This window comes from Mesoplodon mirus, assembly GCF_964341445.2.
Source record: "Mesoplodon mirus genome assembly, chromosome: 6".
NCBI classification, from domain to species: Eukaryota; Metazoa; Chordata; class Mammalia; order Artiodactyla; family Ziphiidae; genus Mesoplodon; species Mesoplodon mirus.
The window spans coordinates 86584444-86605209 of NC_138982.1; the positions used below are offsets into that span (position 1 = coordinate 86584444).

Here is a 20766-nt window from a genome sequence, read left to right on the forward strand (position 1 = left end):
CTCCTGCATGTTCATGGAACAGGGTTTCACCTTGTCCATAAAAGGAAAAACTTTTTCTTTGGAGGAAACTCTATGATGGGGCATTTTCCCAGAAAACTTGCTGAGAAGTGAAGTCTCTAATTGCCAGTTTTCTACTTTAGCCCTATTCTATGCTTTAGTCAGGTCCTTCTACTTGATTTCTTTTAATACAGTTTGTTTTTCATATTTCTGAAGGCCATATGTGAAGTGGTTAAAATCATGGTGTCAGAGAGACAAGAATTCAATCAGTGTATGTTAAGTCCTTGACATATTTGAGTTGGGTGGGGTAGGGAGACCTGCTTTGTCTTCTCAGCATCCTTGTTTGGTTTATTAATTTCTCTTGGATCTTCTGTTACTTCAGTTTTATTCTTCTGTAAGAAAAGCTATCAAAACAGTGGCAAACAGGCCAGTTCCATAATCGCTAATTTGGCTTGTGTGTTGAAGATTACAAAGGAGAATTATCAGACTTGAAATATAGAATGAGAAACTGTTAAGGTCAACTCCCCCCAAACCTGAAGTTTTCATTATTAGAAATGCATTTTGGGGGACAAATGCTTTCGTTTAAAATCATTTTGTCAGAGGGGACACTCTTAGGCTGGTGAGACAGGGTAGACAAGGCAGTAGCAGTCCTCAGCTAACAATTGACAATACATGGAGGCTTTGAATTTGCCCAGAGTATCTTCTGGGCATTAAACATACTAAATCTACCCTTAAAAGAAGCAAAGTTTATCAGTTTCACTCATCTTCGTCAAAATTAGCTAAGATCTGTCATGCACTACATAATAAAGCTTTTATCTATTCTCATCAGTACTGCCCAATAGATATTTATGCAATGATAGAAACGTTCTATCTGTAAGACAGCCACTAGCCACAGGTGGCTGTGGAGCACTGGGAATGTGACTAGTAGACTGAGGAACTAAAATTTTAAATATTTTAAATTTAAATAGGTAGATGTGGCTAGTGGCTACTGTATTGAACAGCACAGCTCTAGATAATGCTCATATGATTTCGATCAGAATGAAGTTGACAAAGGAAGAGGTTGGCACTCCTTCTGTATTGGTCAGATAGCAGCAGGTCACACCTTTGGAAATTTTATGAGGCTGAATCTCCTCTTTCTTGGGCTCCAGGTGACAAAATGGGCTCTTACTGCTCATGCTTTAGGAGCAATTAGTCCTGTCTAAACTTAGATTTGCTTTCCTTCTCTCCACAGTATCACTGGGTTTATTTTTAATTCCTTGTTTTCTCTTTGATTTTCAGTTCCTTGACCGTCATTCTGTGGCCTGCCCCTTCTCTTTATGTAAGTAAAAGTGGTTTTTTTACTTTTCAAAAAAGCACCAGATTTGGGAAATTTGGGTCTTTATTGGCATGTTCTCCAGTTGACATTGTTGTGGTTTCCAGTGCTTCTTCAGTGCGTATTAGCTTCTTTTGTGTTTGGAGTCAATGCTGTTGGTGGTAGTAGTAGTTGCCATCATGAGGGGGCTGAAAAGACCAGCAGCCCAAGGCACTGGACTTCTATGAAGACTTCCTTTGACTCAGCCACGGCTGCTGTTTGCAAAAGTCACTGCTCTTGTAAACTACAGCTTACATTCTCCAGCCAGACACCAGCCACAGTTGGGCTTTTGCTCCACTGTCAATCAATGGACAATTATTTATTCTTCAGTTATACACCCATCCCTAGGCCCAATAGTTTTTAATTTCAACTTCTAGATCAGAGCTTTCATTTTTTGGACAAAATTTCTAATATCCTTTTACAGGAGGTACAAGACTGAGGTACAAAACTTTAGTTATTTAGGCTAAAATTGTGTGTGAAATAGTAAAGTCCAGAAAAAGAAAAGAGAGAGAGAGAAATCATGTGCCAGGAGGTTTATAGAAGGTACCATTCTTTTTTTAGAAAAGATGGAAAGTCATTTGGGGAGAAAAAAAAAAACCAACAACTTGATTTCAGATGAAAAGAGAGAACATTTATAATTTAAAGCCCAAATCAGGCTGCGCTGAGTTGGTTTGGATAAATTTCACCTTGAGCTGCTTGAAAGAGATTCTGGGGACACGAACCCAAATAATCAAAGTCACTACCTGAGACACCACCCAAGAGATGCTACAGGTAGTGGCAGTTACCTCACGTGATAAATATTATCAGCATCCTTCCAGCTGCTTCTCACTCTCTGGTGAACACTGTCCCTTATTCACAGCATACTGTCTTCACCGACTCCTTCACACTCTGAGGTATTTCTTGTGTTGCAATCATTTGCACAGAAAGGAGGTTCCCATGGCTCTTTTGCTTGCGTGTGGCTTCCACTCACGTTCCTAGAAGCTAGTTGCAAATATATGTAAGGGAGCAGAATCCTCCAAAGGATGCTAAGGCTAAAGTCTAAAGTGACATTTATTTGACAGAGAAAGGAGATTGATTAAACTCCCCAGAGACTGGTGCTGTGTGTAATGCATTTATACAGCAGGGGTGGGTCCTCTCTGCCCCTGACAAGTCTTGTTATTCCTCATTCTTGGTGTTGATAGAGTGGGTCTGTCAGTGCTTCGGAGGGTGTCAGCGTGCATGCTTGTGGTTACCACTTTACGTCTCTGCATCCCGACTCCAGTTACCTAGCACTGCATATTTCTAGTCCTCTGACTGGCAAATCATTTTTGTTGCAGTTCTTTTGTGTAAAAACAGTTCACATAATAGCTCTGTGTTAGACAAGGCATTAATCCTCACATCACCAGGGATGAATCAGCACCGTGCACTTCTGCCCGCACGGCTCAGCTATTATGACGTCAGCACTGGAGGGCAAGCCTCAGACATAAGCAGTGCAGCAGCCTGGAGACCTGGGTCACAGATTAGAAATCGAGGGGAGACCTTTGAGATAAAAAACGTAATTGAAAGGCTGTCTCTGGCTCATAGGAAAATGTGAAGCTGATTCTATGCTATATCAACCATCAATCTCACAGCTTCTAGAGAGATCCAAGTTTTTAACCAGTGAGGAGGCTGAGCAAATGACCTGAATGGGCTAATAGCCTATCCACATAGCCACTAACCTTTTCCCACCCCCCAGGCCAGGCTTCATGCTTGCTTAGATTGTTCCAAATCCTGAGACTGCCTTTATTTCAAAGGTGACAGGGCCTATGACAGTCCTGCTGTCCTCAAGTGCCCCACAGACACAGCTGATGGCTCCAGAGGTGGTGCCTCAGGTGCCCATCAAAGGGAGAAGAAAAGTTCCTTGGGGACAGATCAAAACATTATCTCCCCAGTGCTTCTAGTTCCTAGTGCCTCTTTAATGGCCTCCTCCAGACAGGTGCAGCATTCTGCCTGTTCAACTTTTTTTCTCCTCGGCACTGCATTTAGTCCAAAGTCCCAGTCTGGATTTGACACAGATTTCAATAGGAGCTGAATAGCTTCCAGATGTTCCCCCAAAAGTGTTTCATCCCATTAATCTTTAGCAGAGCAAAGAGGAGCCCTCTATAACCTGCCATGCTGCCTTGAAGCAGATAGCACAGACTCACCCTGTTTGAGAAACTAGGTTCTTAAAAGGTAGACCTCTACAGTTCGTACTAAGGTTCATTCGCAGAACAACACCTTTCCATATTGAAAACTAAATGTTGAAAAGGCTGAAAATTAACTGCCTACATTCTCTGTTAACAAGACATTCCTCCATCACACCCTCTATCCCTCACTCTTCCTTTCACCCTGTAATAACCATCTAAAGTGCCTTACTGCTGGGGTCTTCTGCCTTTATTAGATTGCTAGTAGGCCCCTACCCTGCTTCTAGAAGCTAATACTACTGCTTGGCTTAGGTTTTGATTGATTATCATGCACAGCTCTTCATTCAGTTTTCAGTCAACAAACATTTATGGAAAGCTGGTCACTATGCTCAGTTCCTAAAACTTCTATATAAATAAGAAATGCTCCCCATTATTAAAAATCTCACAGTCCAGTAGGGGAGATATATAGTAAATAAAGGCCATGCCATGTGATAGGCACTGGAATGGAGGTATATACAAGATGTAGTGAGGGGAAAAAGAAAGGAGCACCCGGGCTTCCCTGGTGGCGCAGTGGTTGAGAGTCTGCCTGCCGATGCAGGGGACACGGGTTCGTGCGCCAGTCCGGGAGGATCCCACGTGCTGCAGAGTGGCTGGGCCCGTGAGCCATGGCCGCTGAGCCTGCGCGTCCGGAGCCTGTGCTCCGCAACGGGAGAGGCCACAACAGTGAGAGGCCCGCGTACCGAAAAAAAAAAAAAAAAAAAAAAAAAAAAAAAAGAGAGAAGAAAGGAGCAGCCGCCTGTATGTGGGAGGTGCCCAAGCTGGACCTGAAAGTCTAAAGAGTGAATTGCAGTTTACCAGGTGGATGGGAGGAGGGGAAAGCAAAAGGGAATCATAATCAGAAAAAAAGCCAGAGGAAAGTCAGGAGGTATCTGCGCAGCAGCCACATCCCTAGTTCGTAGCTAGAGCTTGGTGATTGAAAGGGGATCCTTTCAAAGGAGGTGAGGCTGGAAAGTGGGCGGGAGGCAAATCACGAGGGCCTTGTATGCCGAGCAAAGAAGTTTGGACTGGAAACAACAGGCTTGGGGAGGCTTTGAAGGATTTTAAGTAGATTTATGTTTTAGAAGAAAAGCAGTCTGGTGACTGAGAAAAGGGAGACCAGATCATAGATGAAAACCAAGGACCTGAACTGTGCAGTGGGGCTGGGAGTGGAGGGGAGGGGCCGTTCGGTAATGCTGACACAGACATTGACACTTGCCTAATGACAGCCTGGCTTGGCCCCGTGCATAATCCTTGCCTTCTAGGAGAAAGGTTGACATGTTGTTTGGGGCCAAATTTCAGGCCAAAATACACCTTTATGGGACCTTCACCAGAAACCTCAACTTGAGTCTGACCTACTGCTCTCCAGAGATGTGTGTCTCTCTCTCCCATAGTGGCCTTGGGGGAGTGGCAGGCAGAAAAGGAGAGGACATTTCCAGTGTCCCGCTTTTCTCTTCTTTCACCTGAAAATGAAACCATTTCTTAATAATATCCCCCTAAAGTCAATCATTGCCCCAGTTTCCTACCATTTTCCCACTGCTGCCCTTTTCTGAGGAGAAGTTCCAAGCCATTGAGCTGAACTGCAACTTATGCACAGCTGGGTATTGATACAATGCAGTATATTTGTTCCTTCTTTCTGAATTAGAGTTCACCATAAGTGTGCTTTTCTCTTGTTCACTTTGGGCTGCCAGGACAATTTAAAGGAAATTTTCAACAGCTTATGTTGCGTGTACCATGTTCTCTTTTGCAAATGAGAGGATGTCTGTGGGTGTGTTTAAGTCTTCTCTGTATTACTTTCTGGAGAAAAGTTTGAGGAGATGAACAAGATAAGGAGTAGAGACCTATTGAAAGCCCAGGTCCCTTCAGTGACCTGAGTGCAGAACGTAGGCTGGTGATCAGATGGTCAATTATGTGTTTGTCAAAACACAGTGGGCTGCATTCCAGACTGCCAGCTTTGGAGGCCCGGCTTCTGCCAACCAAATGTCATCTGGGAACATGCAACACTGGGCACTGTGAAGGAGTTTGAAATAGACCATGCCACAGCCAACCTACTGCCAGTCTTATAGCACCAATATGGCATGCACAGCCGGGCCCCATGTTTCAGAGCTCAGGAATTCACTGTTCTAAATTCAAGAGGTCAGATGGGTTCATGTTTTCAAAGCCTATGTTCTCTGCTTTGAACATTGTGACTTGCTCCTCAGTGATTTCCAAGTGATTTTTTCCAGTCACATCGCTGTGGAAACCACTCTTTTTGTGATGGCTATGAGAGCCTTGTCAATGTCCCAGAGGAGACAAAAAAAATAAACTTGCTCTGACAGTGACTATGATTCTGACAGAGGGATTCCAACTCTTAGGAAATTACATTAAAGGTGCATAGCTTTTAAAATATCAGGAACCACCTTGGCAACTTATAAAAAGCAGAAGGGCTTTGCCTATTTTATAAAATGATTTGCATATACCTGCATAAATAATGTCCCCACCTGTACTTTTATGCATTTAGGTTGAATAAATTAAATTCAGTGATCTTTAAAATATTCACTGTCTTTCATTGCTCAGATACCATTTTCAGGACCCTTCCTCCTCATTTTTTTTCCCGTAGTAGTAGTGGCTAATTTTTTCAATCTTTTGACTAATTCAGAGAATCAAAACACTTCTGCAGACCAGTCTACCACAGCCAGGAGCATTACCTCCCTCTGCTTGCATTTCTCTTAGCCTTTCTACCCATTAGACCATGCTTTCCATAAAGGAAGTGGGGGGAGTATATTACTAAAATGAAAACACTGATACACATCTCAGGGACACACTCAAATTAACCTTTCTTTCTTAGGCCACTGCCACCACTAACCCTAACCCTAACCCTTCAGGAACCATCCAGCCCCTAAGCCATATCAATTGTAACTTGGGCCTTCAAATCAAAGCCTGGTTAGTAGGCCAAACTTAAACACAATCATCCCATAAGCTATAAGTACTTATTATATACAAAGAATCATATTTCGTGGAGAGTTAAAACATAAACTAGGACATTGCCCTTGCTTCCTCTTAAGAAACTTAAAATTGAGTTAGGAAAAGAAGTCATACTATTGAGTGTTCATATGCGTAACAAATAATAATAACAATTCCAAAAGGAATGAGACATTCCGATAAGTACTATAGGATTTCATTCATGAAAGAGAGCCTTGAGACCTGGAAAACTTCATGTAAAATGCGATTTAGCTGGGTCTTGAAAAATGGCTAGAATGTAAACAAGATGAAGAATAAAGGAATGGTATTCCAAGCAAAAGCATAAACCTAAGTGTGGGAATCTTTGAAGGGTACAATAAATAACACTGTTCTTCCCCACTCAAATTCTAAACCCATTGGAAAATAAGACAAAAGAACTGATGGCTGAGGAACCAAAATTTTTGCCAAAGTCTGGGTGGACAGATGTAACTTAGTATGAGAGGTAAAAAGAGCTCACTGACTCCCTTCCTCCCAGGGGAAAATTTGGGTCTGCATAAGAACAACACTTTTCCAGGCCACTAACTCCCACTAGTCTAAGTAGTCAAGGAAGGAGAAAGTCTAAATTCCTGTACTTATAAACTTTGATAGATCAGTTCCACCTAACTGAGAAATATGGACCAAGGGCTGTCTTACCAACATGATGACTTTCCTCCATGGAGAAGTATAAAGAATGAGGCCTCAAGATATGTTTAGAAAACTTCCCTATGGAAACTGGGAGTGGGGAAGAGGCATTCCTATAAACCCTAAGATCCACAGGCTGGAAAACAAGAAAAGGCAATATTGAGTAAGATGAAAATGTGAACCAGAGCCAAGAGGCCAAATAAGGCTCTCATCTGTCTAAGGGGACATACCTGAGGTTGAAACCAGTAGTCATAGAATTATTGGAGACCTAAACTAAGGGATCCTTTTCAGACTCTCAAAGTTACCAGAATCAGAATCCCAGGAACAAGCAAGAAATGAAGATAATGGACTAAAACCTAGTTGGGAAAAAAATACAAAAACTCTTATCTTTTGTTAAACTAGTAATAACAATAAGAAATAACATTTGTTGAGTGCTTGCCTTTCTTTAGGTACTGGACAATATACCTTTAGTGGTTATATGATTTAACCTTTTAAACTACTCTTATTAAATAGATGATGTTATAATCCTAATTTTGAAGATAAAATGGAGATTTTGTATGTTTGAGTAATTTTTCCAAGAATGCCTAGGAAGTGATAGAAATAGAACTTGAATCCAAGACTATCTGTCTTAAAAGCCTTGGCTGAATTTCATTAAACACAAAGTAAATGTCTACTAAGTGCTGAAAGTATAATAATGAGCAAAACAGACATGGTCTCTGCCCTACTGGAGTTTATAATTTGGGGGATGAAAGACGGATATTAACCAAACCGTCGCATGAAAGAACTTATAATTGCAAACTGTGCTTTCTGTTATGACATAAAAATGCCAGGTTTTCTAAGAACAAATATAGGAGGGGAATGCTTAATAATAATAATAGTAAATATAGGAGGGGAATACTTAATAAGTGAGTCTGGAAGTACAGGAGAAGCTTCCCTGAGGAAGTGACATTGAGCTGACATCTGAAGATGAAAAATAAAAAGTGAGATTAGGTGGTGGAAGAGGTTTCCAGGCTGAGGGGACAGCATGAATGAAGGCCCTGAATGTAGCAGAATAGAGAGAATGAGGTGAAATGCAGCCAGGTTGAAGCTGAAGAGATAATACAGTGCCTGATAATATCAGGATCTTTGTCGGCCATATTAAGGACTTGCCTCAGGGCAATAGAAAAGCAAATTTAAGAATGAAAGTGGCATGAGCAATTTTTTATTCTAAAAAGATCATGCTACTCTTGTACATTTATCCCAAACAAGCGGAAACATATCCACACAAAAATCAAAATTTATGGCAGCTATATTCATAATAGCCCCAAACTGGAAACAACCCAGATGTCCTTCAATGAGTGAATGGTTAAACTGTAGTAAGACCATATCATGGAACTGCTCAGCACTCAAAAGTAATGAACTCTTGGTATGTACAACAACTTGGATTAACAGCAAAGGTGTTACATTGAGTGAAAAAGCCAATTTCATTTATATAGGATCCTTGAAATGAGAAAATTATAAAGATGGAGAACAGATTCGTGGTTATCAGAGATTAGGGAGTGGGGGAGAGATGGAGCTGACTGTGGCTGTAAAAGCATAGGCCAGAATATTCTTATGATGTAACTGTATTTGGACTGTGGTGGTGACCATGCAAATCTATACATAAGGATACAATAGCATAGAACTACATACACACACATACATGAGTGCATGCAAAATGAGTGAAATCTGAATAAGGTGGATGGATTGTACCAATGTCAATTGCCTGACTGTGATATTGTACCATAGTTAAACAAGATATTATATTGGACCAATATATCAATAATAGAGGGATAGAGGGTATACCAGATCTTTCTGTATTATCTCTTACAATTGCATGATAAACTACCATAATCTTGAGATTAAAAGTTAAAGAAAAAGATCAAGCTAGTTTCATTATGGTAAATGGTCTAGAAGGAGCAAAAGTAAGGAGGCTGCTGTAATAGGACAGACAAGATATAGACTAGGGTAGTGACAAAGGGAATGGAAGAATAATAAATGGAATCAAGAGATAATTCAGAAGCAAAATATACAGGATTTTCTTATGGATTAGATGTGGGAGATGAAGGAGAAAGAGGTGGCAACTATGACTACTGGTTTTATGCTTGTAAAACAATATGGAGGATGGTGCCACTCAGGGTTATATGAAACACCAGAGGAGAACTGGGGTGGAGAAAAGATCTAAGATCTGTTTTTAAAATGTCTAGTGTCAGATGCTTTTGATAGAGATAAGTGATCATATTGAGTAGGCAGAGGAATATATACAACTGGAATTCAGAAGTAAAACAAAGGCGAATGAAGCTGTTGGCGTGGATGATAATTGCCTAGGGGCAAGGTTAGATTGAGAAGAAGGACCCAACTGGGACTTGAAGAACTCTTAATATTTAATCAGCTGGTAGAGAAAAATGAGGCTGTGAATATCCTCAGAAGGAACAGCTAAGAGGTAGTAGGAAAATCAGAAAACATTGGCACAGACGCCAAGAGAAGAAAGTGTTTCAAAGAGAGTGGTCAGTAGCGACCACTGAGAAGTCAAGTAAGTTAAGGACTGAAAAATATATCACTTAATATATTAATCTGGAATTATTGTTGACCTTAGCAAAAGATGGTTTGTTGAAGAGGTAGAAGCAGTAATTTATTCGTCATAGGATGAGGAAAGCGTAAGAAGTGAAGAAACAAAGACAGCAAATGTGGATCAGTCTTAGAAGTTTTACGTAAAGGAAAAGAAAATGAGCTAGTATAATATGTTTGGAATGGGGGAGTGAGGTCAAAAATTGGGGGGGGGAATGGAGATACTGGCATCTTTATATGCTTAGGAGAATACAGTAGAGAGGAGAGATTCAGTGTATAGGAGAGACAAGAGGATGGGATGTTTGGTGGTGGAAGATTCCTGATAAGGACAGAGACATGGAATCCTGAGCACAAGTGGAAGGAGAGAAGTAAGGACATCTCTTCTATAGTTACAAGAAAAAAGAAGGAACGGTAGGGATAGATGCGAGCCATGTGTAGGTTTGGTACTGAGAAGTTGAGAGGTTTCCCAAATGATGGCTCCTAGGGAGCAAGGTCCTGCTAAGAATAAGTGAGGAGGAGATTTGAGGAAAGTAGAGGTTTAAAGTAGTTCTTGGGACAAATGGGACAGTAGGTTAGCCAGAAAAACAGTAGTATTCTCCTTGGCAGTGTGGAAGGTCTAGGTGAGCCTGGTGGGTTAATGTGGTACCTGTCTGTCTTGTGTGATTTTCTCCAGCAGTTCAGGGATGAAGCAGTTCAGTGATGAAGGTGGAAGCTCAGAGGAGATGTGCACTTGAGCTCAAATTAGGATGGAGCTTTACCTAATGTACATGAAAAGATATTAGAGTTTTTAGCTTCGTTTTGGTTCTACTAGAGGCCAGAATGAAAAGGCAGTGAAAGGGCTCAGTTCAGTTCTCTAAGCATCTAGTGAGTACCTACATTGCGCCAGGCACTGTGTTTAGTACAGAAAAAACAGTCTAGTGAAGTTTAAAGGCTGCTATCTAGTCCAAAAGGCCAGGAACAGGTGATTAGATAACCTTTACCAAAAGACATAGAAACTCATGTCATTACTTTTCTTTCTTCTGCCCATTCCTTCCTCCCATCCTGGCATTACCCAATTATTTTCTTGCTTTCTCACAAAATATCTACTGTCTGCCTCTAATATGCATCATACAAATATGACTGACAATTCTGATTTCTCCCATCATCATTTTGCTAAAATACGGTCATTTAGGAACAATTAGATCATCTACTTGAAGTGTGGTATTGGTACCGTGTGAATTTTCTTTAAATTTTAAAAGCTTCCCTCTAACTATACAGAAAGGCGATTTATTTAAAAGAGGGATGGAGAGAAGAAGAGTGGGTAGATGAGAGAAGAAAAAAATAAGAAAAAGAAAGCTAATTATCTATGGAAGACCTTATATAGCAGCTCACCCTTTTCATTCAAGGGAACTCCCACTTGAAATGAGTAGATGAGGCTCCATTCCTAATGGTGGCCTACACCATAGCTTCCAGACCTGGAGACATTCCAGAGTGCTATAGACTAACTAAATTCCAGCTTCTGGTCATGTAAGACAAGATATGAAGAAGACCTGAAGAATATGGAAATTCCTAATTCCAGTAGCAGTAGGATTCCTCACTCAGATTTATCCTAAGCATTATAAAGTGGTGGCTTACAAAGAGGTGGTGGTAATGACGGCTTTCCTTTATTTGAACACATTCCATTCTGCTAGATTCCCTTTAGGAAATGACATTAGGACCATTTGACTCAAAACTAAATTGCAGATACATCTGGGGTAAAATCTGGCAGCTGCTGAGCAAAGCAGCTGTATTTTTTTAATGTTTACGTCTTTCATGATTCTATAATTCACACTTATTGTAAAATATTAAGAAGGTATAGAGTATGGAGAAAACATCCACAACCCCACTAAACAGAAAAAAGCTATTATTAACAATTTTTTAGATCACCTTCTAGTCTTTTCTCTGAATTTTAACATAGTTGAGCATACACTGTATATATAGGGTTGTATCCTATTTTATTTTACTAACAAGTGCTTCTCAGTGTAATTACATACTTTTTGTAAATGCCACCATAATGTCTGAATAATTTTCTATCATATAAAATCCCCAGAATTTTCCTAACGATGCCCTAGGTATAGATATTTGGGTTATTTCCAGTATGTGAGCTTTTATACTTTAAAGTCTTTTAAGGTGAGAACTACAATGTGTCACCTGAATTGTCAAACTTGGAGGAAACTTGAGGCAGGCAGTTATGCCACCCATTCAAGAGAATGGTCATCCTATTAAGAGATGAAACTCATCTGCTAAGACTATGAAACTCATATTTGAATTTTTAAGTAGTTGTTGCAGAGTTTAAGCTTTTTTCCCCTAAGGTTAAAATTCTAATTTTTACTTCTAAAGTATACATTTAGTTTGGCTTGCATTTGTTACAATAATGATATAAAAGAAAAAAATCCATTCAAAAATCTCACTGCTCAGAGATAACACTGGTAACACTTTGGGGAATATATTTCCAAACATATCTATTTATCTGTCTCTTTTTCTTTCTCTTTGTCTTTCTCTTTCCAAAATGAAAGGAAAATCTACTGGCTGTTTTGTAATCTTGTTTTTTTTACTCAACATTGTAATAAGCATTTTCCATGTTAATAAATATAGATCTACATTATCTTTTTGACAGCCACATTGTACTCCAGTGGAGGATAATTTATTGAATTAGTCACTTATTGATGGACATTTAGGATATTTGGAAATTTTTTCTAACCAAACAATGCTACAGTAATCATCTCTATACATGTGTGCATTTTTTTTTAATTCACTTGCCTGATTCTTTCCTTAGGATAAATTTCTAGTAGTGGAACTGCCAAAGTAAAGTTTATCTACTGCTAAACTGTCCTGCAACAAAACTGTTTCAATGTATACCCCCGCCAACAAAGAAAGAGGCTGCCCATTTCTCTGCATCTTCACTAATTCTGTAATTGTCAATTGTACTTTTTGCCATATAAGTGAAGAGTTGCATATTGAGGGTATGAGATGCTTTTTCCAAGCATACAATCAAGTCTGAAAACTTAAAGAAAAATGTGTTAAATTTTATTACATGAAAATAAAAATCACTATGGTAGAAAGTATTAAAAAAAACTGGGGAAAATATTGTGACATATGCCTAATATTTTTTTTTGGCTGAATTTTTCACTGATTTTTCTTTTTTTAACATCTTTATTGGAGTATAATTGCTTTACAATGGTGTGTTAGTTTCTGCTGTATATCCCTAATATTTTAAGAGTAGGTATAAGTCAACAATGAAAAGGTGAATAATACAGTAAAAACTTGGAAGGGCAAATGAGCAGCCTCACAAGTGTTTAGCTGTTTAGTCTCATCCTCTGCTCAAAGGCAGTGCTCCTCAGGCCCTGTGAAATCACCCCCAGCACTGTTTCCTGTGCTCTGCACGCAGCCCACACCCTCACTGCCCTCCCAGCGAAAGCTGTGGGGAGAAAAGCACTGCTCAGGGGACCCACGGAGTTCCTGGGTGAGGGACTGATAGTACTTCCCTTGGTTACATACATTCATGTTTATTTGACATCACCATCCCCCAAAGCGGCAGGCTAATTGTTCACTCACATGAATGTGAAAATGATCATCTGAGCTCTGCCATCAGACTCCAGAATCAGTCAATTATTGGGAAGGGAAAAATACACACTGGCAACATTGCTTGATCCATGTCTCCAGGGCAGAATTGACACTATTCTTCTACCAGATGTAGATAGAGATTTCTGGATGTTCTCATAAATAAAGTGCTAGAGGCCATGTCATCAGTGTCCTCCACCTTTCCCTCTCTCTCTCTCTCTCTCTGGCTCCCATGTGTATTACTACATACTTAATGAAATGGAATATTTATCAGCAACTTCAGGGAAAGTGAAAGACGTTAGAGAGGCAGAAATGCCACACTGACAGCATCAGCCCCTGCCCTTGACAGTGCAGACTGACAGAGCATCTTCCCTGTGTTTTGGGATAAGGAGCATCTGATTCCCAGAGTGTGTACCCCAAGCTTCTCAGAGGGGCAGGAATTGTGCAGTGCTGTTCTGAGTGGTAATTGGAGCATTCCTTCAGCACAAAAAGTTCATTTGCAGATGATAAGGGATGGCACGTGCTTCGAGGCATCCTTTCTCCCTCTTTAACGGAAAACCATGTCTGAAAGTCGTATGCAGTGCCTTAAATCCTTAGGTAGTGTCCAGAAAGGAAGCAGAAAAGAGGCAATCATGTTCAAGGTTGTACAGAAGCTCCTTTAAGCCAACCACAAGCTAAGGCAAATGGTAGGAACCAGGCCTAGTAAATGACTCCTCTACCTGAGCAGTGAAACTGCCCAGGAGGTGGGAGCACGTGACTACGAGCTAGGTTTCAGTGATGCCCCTGGAGCAATTAGAGGCCGCGCTGCCATACTGCCAACGCAGAGTGCCAAGTGTCTGGCTTTCTTAATGATGCCCTTAGAAAACGTCACATATTATACCCCTCCCTCCCTCTGTAACATAGCTTATACTCAGAGGCCAAACAGGGACCCAGTAATGATGGTTAATGTTGAGTGTTATTAATTAACGTTGAGTCTTCCTCATGTTCTTTCTCACCCTTTTCTTTTCTTCCCCAAACATGGTTGCCAATTTAAAGCTGGGCAAAGGTGTGTATATAGGGTATACATTATATATATGTATGGTACATATGCCACCTATTTATTCAGAGAGTCTTTCTACTCTCTTGCACAGGAGGTCTTTGTAGTGATAAAATTAAGGGTTTTTTTTTCTTTCATTGGATTCTTCTTTTATGCACTCTTTCTGTAGTCTCTGTTATTTCTCATTTCTTCTAATGTGAGGTTATTGAAGACAAATCAGGCATACCTACCTTCTTCCAGAGAATCATTTCCAGATTATTTAAAATGGACCACCTTACCTCTCACACTTTGGTAGGGTAAAACTGATTCCACCTTTAGTTCCTTCCTGGAAATTTCTAGGCTTTTAGTACATGGAAAATAATTATCACCTCTAATTTAAAATTAACCCTGTATTTTGGGTGACAGAAGCCTGTGTCTCATGACAGAATCTGAGTAAAAGTTACATTTAAATCCTCTGACAATGTCCTTCTTTCTGGTCCTTACAAGCTAGTCAAGGACACATAAGAGAAGTAACAGGAAGTCTCTAGTTAGAATCATTTTCTGGGATTTTTCCCCCTGCTTTTCTCCATCATCATCAGACTTGAATAGTGTCCACTACATTAGTTCTTTACCAATAGATTCCACATACTCCTCTACCCATTTTTTTTTATTTTATTGAAGTATAGTTGATTTACAATGTTGTGTTAATTTCTTCTGTGCAGCAAAGTGACTCAGTTATACATACATATATATATATATATATATTCTTTTAAAAATCCAAAAAAGAATCTGTGAAAGTGATGATAACCACAATGAACAGCAAAAGGATGAACATTAAGATGCAAAAGGGACACCACAATCATGAAATGTGGTGGAGGAGAGTAAGAAAATGTAGATTTTTTTCTAGAATGTGTTTGAGCCAATATGACTACCAGTCTACCAGTTTTATAATAGCACTTTTCTTTTTTGTTTTTTTTTTGCGGGGAGGCGGTACGCGGGCCTCTCTCTGCCGTGGCCTTTCCCATCGTGGAGCACAGGCTCCAGACGCGCAGGCTCAGCGGCCATGGCTCACGGGCCCAGCCGCTCCGCGGCACGTGGGATCCTCCCGGACCAGGGCACGAGCCCGCGTTCCCTGCATTGGCAGGCGGACTCTCAACCACTGCGCCACCAGGGAAGCCCTGTAATAGCACTTTTCAATGAAGCTTAGGAAGAACCTTAATACTGTTTAGTTTTCCCAAAATGCATGAAGTATCTGTTGACAATGTGTCTATATCTATCTATCTATCTCTATTTATAGTCAATTTCTTGATCATCTTATTATCACCAGTCATTAACATCATTAAGCTAGAATTGGTACAGAGGTCAGCCACCTCACAGTAGGCTGTGTGTTCACCACTCCACTCCAACTCTCTGATATACCTAGGAAAAGAATTTCAGAAATGTACACTAACATCCAGAAAACTACTTCAGAGATCTGAATCTTGGTGCAGGAATCCAAGAGAAATCTTACTGGCCACTATTATTGGGAATTTTCCCCTTTTCCTCAAACAACAAAGAACTATAGCCAAAACACTTTAAAGACATCCTTTTGAGTGATTTTGATATTGGATTCTGGTTTATTCTTTCTGAGAAAATGAGGATTACATTTAAATTCCAGATAAATGCTTTTACCTAATAGGAAATTAATGTATAATTTTTGACTGTTGTGATACAATGATCTTTCATGAAGTTCAGTGTCTAATAATCACTTCCTCTTTGGTAATGACCAAGAGATAGAGGTTTTCTTTAGAGAGGAGACAGGAGCTCTTTGGGTAGCCCCACAAAGGGACACAGACTTTGAAACAGGAAGGGATGCAATTAGAAGCCAGAAAAACAAGGGAGAGCTGGGTGCACATTAACAGTGCCAGCCACCCTAAAACGAGTTAGGCTTTAGTTAAGATGTAATCGAAAACACATATTCTAGATATTCATCCATTTCTAGGATTGTGCATGGGTTTACTTTCCTCTCATCTCTTAGCAAAAAATAACTTGATCTAAGAAGAAAGATTTCCCCACACCACAGTCAGATTATTTCATGGGAACAGTACACCCTTGGCAGATCACACTGACTTGTGGACCAGCCTGAGGATCCAGGGAAAACAGACTGAGTGACCCAGAGGGACAGAGTCAAGGCCAGCTGTGGACAGGAGTCTTTACCATCTTCCAAAAACTACCCCAAATCAGTCATTTATTTCCTTCTCAACAATAGGCATTAAAAAAAAAAAACTTAAAGATCAAAGGTCCTTTTCAGGCCTGAGCTATTGATGTGATTGTAGAGATTATTTCTAGGTCAGCTACAGCTACCTTTGTCTGTGGCTGGACCCTCAAAGCAGTCCCGTACAGGAACACATGCGTGCACTGTCTGTTGGTATGGGCTTTTCTCCTGCCTATTAGATGCATTACAAAGTTGCTTTTAATGGGGCCTCTCTGCATTCAACAGAAATATTTCTGGAGCTCTCCTGGCTCCCACAACATTTGCTGGGTGCACATTTAATATGTTTTAGCTTTACTGCCTGACGGTGGAATCAGGGACATCTACCTGCATATGACAGTGCTTTGGCTCTTGCAGTTGCAGAACTTAATGTATGTATCAGTAATGAAAATCTTAATTAAGAAAGCTGCATCATTGTCCATGAACACTCATTTTTCTCCCCCTGCAAAGCCCTTTGTGTATTGCAGTATATACCTGGTCCAGACAGACAGAGCCCTCGAAGAGCTTGTCTGGCAGATCTTCTCTTGATTATTAACAGCTAGCAAATGACAAAGTCTCACTCTCCTTTTGTCTTGAAATTGAGGCTTGGAACAGCAGAGCACACAATGTACTGTAGGATTTGTTTGTGTTTTTTTAAACTTGCTTTTATTACGTTGGTGGGTTTAAAAATCCGACAGTGTTGATCAAAACTAATTTAGGTAACTTAGAGTTGCCAAAATACTAGCAGATGCATATTTACACATATACTCTCAGAGAAATGTAATTTTCCATATAGAAACAATGCACAAACAAAAGAAGGGACAATTTTAAGCTGTTTGCCCATGTTTCTGGCGCCTTTGGCCTCCGTGCTTGAAGCCTGCCATGTCCCTACTTACATGACCTTAGCAGTTCCTTCTTTCTCTGTGTTGATATGCACATGCCAGTTTGTCGTTTGTGCAAAGTAACGTGATTTGGAAGATGTAATAACTTTAAACAGACAACTGACTGAACCCATAAAAAAAATTGAGTTAAGATCTTTTGAAAAGGTGGCCTATAATAATGTTTATGAAACAATATCCAATTGTAATATTTTAATAATGCCCAAATCATAGTTCCCAAAATAAAGTTAATTCATTAAAAATTCTCTTAAAAGCCTCAAAACATTTTACTCTTAAAACGTAGCAACTCCATGACCTTGAATTATGACCTACATGATGAGGAGAGAGACTCATGTCTCCTCCACCTGTGTGTATGGTCAGTCTTCTGCATTTTTCTAAGTCCCTGGCCTTAACCATTTTCTGGAAGACCCATGTAAGTAATTGAATTGGGCTCCAGCTCTATACTTATATAATGGTTTCTACTGCAATAGAAGGACACACCCACCTGAAGAAGGTCTAGTAATAAATATTTAGAACCTGTCTTCTTACTGTACATATACTGCCCTCATCAAGAGGGGAGCAGACACACTGTCTCTGGTGGTTCTAGTATAATAATGTTTATTTACTCTGCTTTTTAGAACTTCACATGCTTTAGCTCATTTATTTTCATAATCACTATAAAGTAGGTAAGTCAGTTTTCTGCATATCAGTAACATGGGAAAATTTGTGTAAATATTCTCTATGTATCATGTAAGATGTGAGGAAGACCTTATTATGGGAAAGTTATTTTCAAATATTCTTAAAGTCTCATATTTGCACTCAACATTTAAAATTAGGGTTAAATATAAAAAGTAAATAAAAATAGACTTATGGTTTTATATAGAACCATAATAAGAGGTTAGGAGAGATGCTATCAGGGCTCTTAGTTGCTAGATAGGAAGCACTATGAACAGGTTGTTTTACTCTGGAAGATTCTCCCTTTCAAGAACCATCTGGCCAGCACTGCCATAAATTCTAAAGCAACTGTGAAGTAACTGGCCTAGAAATATTGCAGGTATATAGTGTAAGGCATATAGTAGGCTGTCAATAAATGTTTGGAGAATGAATAAATGAATAAATTATGAATGAATAAGGGAAAGGATAAATTTTGTTGGCATTTCAAAGACTAAACCAGAAGATCAGGTACTTTTCTTAATTTTGGAAAGTACTTGATTAGAAGTTTGAAGTGTGCTGAATTTCTAATCCTTGATATTCAACTTTCCAAGCAATAAAATACTCAGTGGGGGTGGGAGGGAGGAAGGACAGATTGGGAGTTTGGGATTAGCAGATGCAAACTATTATGTTTAGAATGGATAAACAAGAAGGTCCTACTGTAGAGCACAGGGTGCTATATTCAATATCCTATGATAAACCATAATGGAAAAGAATATGAAAAAGAATATATATATATATGTGTGTGTGTGTGTGTGTGTAACTGAATCATTCTGCTGTACAGCAGATATTAACACAACATTGTAAATCAACTATACTTCAAAAAAATAAAATTTTTAAAAATACTCAGTAGAATTACAAAGAATCTTAAGATTTAAAATGTGGGTAGATTGGTTACCTTCTGTCTCTGGAATACACACACACGTGTGTGTGTGTGTGTGTATCTCCATGTATGTATGTAAACAATCACTGGATCACAATGTAAACTGAGCTTCTTACTGTGAGTCTTCAATAAAAATGTTTTTTAAAAAATGGGTAGATAAAGATAATATATTTTCCTATTCAACATATCTACAATGTGCTTAAAATTCGAAGAGTGACTAGACCCATTAAATAGGCAGACAGCAGGCCTTCTGATGATTTACCCTCATCTCTGCCTCTCTGCTGAGACCTCAATGTGTTTCTTCATTTTTGTGCTTAAAATACCATATGCTGTATCAACTTTGGCCCAGTCAACAAGCTGAGGAATCAAGCAAGTTAGGGCCAAGAAGTGCCACACAACTGGAGTGAAGGGTCTTAGGAAAGCATACCAGCTGACTGTAAGGATGCTCTTCAGTCCAAACCTGGCCACTATTCGCTCTCACATGGAAATACATCCACTTCCAGTGTCATCAGTGATCCTGCCAGCAAACGTGTGCTCCGTGGTCCTCCAGAACATTGTATTTATGTTAGTGCCTAATGAAATGTCCATAAAGCAACGTTCAGTTTGTTATATTTAAGTGCCCATGACTTCCTTATTTCAAAAGCAAGTACCTTTAAACATAGTAATAGCATTTCTCTATATGCAAACCTCTGTACATAAAAAGGTTTACATTTTAAAACAAACATGTTTTTGAGTTGTATCCAAATTCAGAAAAAGCATCTGAAAAATTTAACAGCTGAAAAACACTTTCTTCTTGCTGGGAAAACTTAAACCTTGCTAGGCTTTATGCAACTTAAAAAAAAAAAATCACTTCTGTGCTGAGAACTAGCATGAGAAATCTCAGCATGAAAGGTTGTTGGAATTTTTTTTCTTCATAGAGCTAAAACCCATCCTTGGGTTTTAGAGTGATGCCACAATATGCATATGCTTTGTCAGGAACAAATATGATCTAATTTCAAGGGCATCTTCAACAAAACTTAGGGGGGAAATGATAAAGGCTACTCAAGGAGCAATCCAGTGTCTGAAAGCAAGGGTTGAGGACATCATTGTACCATCAAGGTCCAGAAACGCTGCTAACCCGGAGCGTGTTGTTACTGTTTGAAAAGCCTACGGGTATTTGTTTTATTATTGTCTTGCTCAGTCCTTCCTCAGCCGAGAGGACCTGACAAGGGAAGTGCTGCTCTGCGATGGTGTTCTGGACTTTGTTTTCTGTTTATTTCAGCACTTCAATAAATGATCTGTTACCTGCCATCGTGACCTGCGTGCATTTGCCAAGCAGTTTTTCAAATCAAACAAATTATATGGCTGTGTTTCTAGAAAGCTGAACCATTTTGAAGATAGTTTGGAATTGGAAACACACATAGACATGGCCGTGCAATTGTAGGTTTATACTGGCCACATGTGTTCAGGCATATTCAGGAAAATAGGAAAAAGAAAACAGACTGGACAATGCAAATATGGAAATACAGCTTGTTCACACATTTGCAGCCTATACTCCTAACGGTGTGCATATGTAGAAGTGACTTTGTAAAGAAGGCCCACATTCAAGCATATTCCTCTTAACACTCTCCTGGGAATTATTAAAGAACACAGTGTAATTTTTAAATATCATAATGGCTACCTTTCGAGTGTGATACCTTGGGTATCACTTGTGGGAGGAGAGACAACAACAACATACTCTATTATTTACTGGGTGATT

The 20766-nt window shown here is 39.6% G+C and overlaps 1 protein-coding gene across 13 annotated transcripts in view; it reads left to right on the plus strand.

Moving 5' to 3' along the window:
* Window positions 1-20766, plus strand: part of ZBTB20 (zinc finger and BTB domain containing 20) — an 825027-nt gene that overhangs the window by 632448 nt on the left and 171813 nt on the right. For all 13 annotated transcript variants that reach the window (XM_082624273.1, XM_082624270.1, XM_082624272.1 and 10 more), the window contains one exon: window positions 1276-1315. The gene's annotated coding sequence lies outside the window, so the exon portion shown is untranslated. The remainder of the gene's footprint in view (window positions 1-1275; window positions 1316-20766) is intronic.